Here is a 3595-nt window from a genome sequence, read left to right as displayed (position 1 = left end):
CCCTTTTGATTTTTTTGCAAACAAAAATTTCTGTTTGGTCACACCTTCCCAAATGGTATCTTCTTCATTCAGTATTACTCATACTAGTATCTTAGGTCACTTTTCTCGCTTCATTTCCATTGGTGTGTCCAGTTACACCCCTATTTATGGATAATGCTCTACGTATGATGCACTGTTAGGTGATAGCAGGCATCTGCAACTATCTTAGAATCGATAGAACATTCCTCTCCTCTTACCCATCATTTCACTGAGATCTTAACTCAGCCCACAATCTTTCCTAGCACACAGGGAGAATGCCAGGGGGATCAGGAATGGTTCTGATCAGGACACTGAAGTCCTGCCCCCTACTTCCTGTGCCTGGACTTCCAGGAGTAGAAGCGTCCAGCACTTTGGACTCCACTGTTCTGAACAGCTTCAACAACACCTTGGCTTTGCCAATGCCCCATCTAGAAATCACAGAACAAATCTGGAGTTCTTAGATGTCCTCAGGATCTATCTGGCCCGCCTTTCAGGTATACTTTCCTACAGAACTGCCATAGACTAGCTTGGCATTTGTGGAACTTTTCCCAAAGGATGGCAGCATTGTTCCAGAAAAGAAGATTAGCCCTGTGGCTCTCAACCCTCTCCCGACCTTCCGATCTGAAAAAAAAAAAAAAGTTTCGGGAGTGACCAGAATCCTAAATACCAAGTAGCCAGGTTTTCCCTCAGAAAATCTGCTCACTCAATATTTGCTCCCTCCTTGTTCTACAGAGTTAGCTTTCCCCACTTTCCAGAAATAGTTTTTTTTTTTTTTTGGTTTTGTTTCTGTGCCTTTCTGGCAATGCTCAGGAATTACTCCTGTGGTGCCGGAGGACCAGATGGGATGTCCCTGTGAAGGCAAACACCTAGCTAAATGCTGTAGCTCTGCTCCCCCTCTTCCCTAACCCCCCCTTTTTTTTGCTCTTTCACTTTTGAGGGTGTCATTTCTAATTGTTCACAACTTTCCAAATCTATTCTTTTTACTCAACGTTACTCTTTCTAGCATCAGAGTCACTTTTCTAGTTTCCCAAGTTCCCTGGTGTCTCCAAGTGACAGCCCTGTTGTGGCTAAGTATGATGCATTGTTAGGTGATTTCAGGAGTGTGCAAATATCTTAGAATCGATATAATATTCCTCTACTCTTATCAGCCCCTTCACCGAGACCCAAACTCTGCCCACCTTTCCTAGCACACAGCGGGATCAGGAATGGTTGTGATCAGGGCATTGGAGTCCTGCCCCACAACTTCCTGTGCCTGGATTTACAGTAGCATCAGCACCCAGGAGTTTTGGCTCCACTGTTCAGAGCAGCTTCAACAACACCCCGACTTTGTCACTGCCCCATCTAGAAAAAAACAGAGCAGTCTTGAGGTCTGAGATGGCCTCAGGATCGATTGGTTCAGCATTCCACAGCTGTACTTCAGTCTATAACTGCCAGAGACCAGGAAGAACTGGTGGCTTGGCATTTATGGAACTTTCTATTTGTTTTTGGGCCACACCGAGTGACGCTCAGGGGTTGCACCTGGCTATGTGCTCAGAAATCGCTACTGGCTTGGTGGACCATATGGGACGCTGGGGGAATCTAATCTTGGTCAGTCCTAGGCTAGCGGTGCGAGGCAGATAGCCTACTGCTTGCGCCACTGCTCTGGCCCATTTATGGAACTTTTTCTGCATGATGGCAGTATTGTTCTAGATAAGATGCTTAGCCCTGTGGCTTGCAACTGTCTCCCGCCCTATGAACTGAAAAAAAAAATAGTTCAGGAGGCAGGATCTTAACACCTAGTCGCCAGATTTCGACTCAGAAAATCTGCTCACTTAGGATTTGCTCCCTCATTGCTTTACAGTCAGCTGTCCCCAATTTCCAGAAACTATTTTTGTTTTTGTTTTTGTTTCTGGGCCACTCCTGGTGATGCTCAGGAATTTCACCTGTGGTGCTGGAGGACCAGATGGGATGCCAGCATTGGTACCCAGGTGAATTCCTGTGAAGGCAAACGCCTAGCTGGATGCTATTGTTCTGGCCTCTACTCCCCCCACCTTTTTGTTTGTTTGTTTTGCTTTTTCACTTTTGAGGGTATAACTTCTGCTTGGTCACACCTTCTCAAATGTTTTCTTCTTTCCCTAGCATTACTCTTACTTGCATCTAGGTCACTTTTCTAGCTTCATTTCCCAAGTTCCCTGGTGTCTTCATGTTACACCCCTGTTGTGGCTCTAGCTCGGAGTATGATACACAATTAGGTGATTTCAGGCATGTGCAAATTTCTTATAATCGATATAACATTCCTCTTAAAAGCCATTTCTCTAAGACCCTGACTCTATCCACAGGCCCTCCTGGCACATAGGGAGAAAGACAGGCAGGCCAGAAAGGAGCTTAGAACAACTGTCCTGATTCCTACTTCCTGTGCCTCGACTTACGGAAGCAACGGTGACTTGTAGCAACCTAAGAGTTTTGGTTCCAAGGTTCGACCTGCCTCAACTCCAACTAGACTTTGCCACTGCCCTATCTAGGAGACACAGATAAAGCCTGGAGGACTGAGATGGTCTTAGATTTAATGTGTTAAGCCTTCCCCTAGCTCTACTTTCCTCCACAACCACAACTGCCATACACCAGAAAGAACTGTCAGCTTGGCTGGCATTTGTGAAACGTTTCGTTTCCCGCATGATGGCAGCATTGTTCTATAAAAGACGCTTAGTCCTGAAGCTTGCAATCCTCTCCCGCCCTTAAGACCTGAAAAAAATAGTTTAAGAGGCAAGATAATTCTGAACACCTAGTTGCCAGGTTTTGCCTCAGAAAATCTGCTCACTCAGGATTTGCCCCCTCCTTGCTCTAAAATCAGGTGTCCCCACTTTCCAGATATCAATCTTTTTCTGTTTTGTTTGTGGGCCACAACCAGTGCTGATCAGGATTTACTCCTGGTTGTACTATTATGCCAGCATAAAAATATATTTATGTACTTTGTCCTAGGTCAAAAAGCTTATTGTGGAGAGTGCAAAAAAAAAAAAAGAATTACAAATCAGGGAAGCAGACTTAAAACTTGATATTCTTGTAAAGCTATCAAACTCAGTGTCTCACCAACGCAGGGTATATACTAGCCCAAAAGACTGCCATAGTAACTAACAGGTGAGTTAAGGGCCCTGACACTCCCTTACCTGGACCTTAGGGATGAATCTGTTTACAGAAACCCAAAGAAATAAGAGTTGATACTTTAGCAATAGGGAGACAAGTACACTGAAAATTCTCCCAACATTTCTTGGTTTTCTTTCCTTCTCCCAACCTCAGGTACAGGAAAGACTCAAAATAACTAAGTTCTGAGGGGTGACCCACATCTCTACCTAAGCTTTATACTCCCTGCTCTCTCCATTTTGGAAAAGTTTATGTACTCATTTTCTCTCTCTTGAGCACTTATCTCTAGCTCTCTCATTCTCTTTTATTTCCCCAATAAACTTACTAGACTGCACTAGTCATCTCCTGAAATTCTTTTTTTGTAAGGGAAAGGCAGTTAACCTATAAGGCCTGGGTAAGATTTAGGACTTTCTTTTCCTGCAAAGAGCAATTCCATGCTCTAGCTACCTGAGCACACAGG

At 44.4% G+C, this 3595-nt stretch overlaps 1 non-coding gene across 1 annotated transcript; it reads left to right on the top strand.

Moving 5' to 3' along the window:
- Window positions 1-3056: 3056 nt before the first annotated feature.
- Window positions 3057-3196, top strand: LOC125999690 (small nucleolar RNA SNORA5). Its single transcript, XR_007492171.1, has one exon. It is a non-coding gene; the product is annotated as a small nucleolar RNA SNORA5 (small nucleolar RNA).
- Window positions 3197-3595: the final 399 nt, after the last annotated feature.

Source organism: Suncus etruscus, chromosome X, assembly GCF_024139225.1.
Source record: "Suncus etruscus isolate mSunEtr1 chromosome X, mSunEtr1.pri.cur, whole genome shotgun sequence".
NCBI classification, from domain to species: Eukaryota; Metazoa; Chordata; class Mammalia; order Eulipotyphla; family Soricidae; genus Suncus; species Suncus etruscus.
This window is presented reverse-complemented; position numbering and strand designations above follow the sequence as displayed.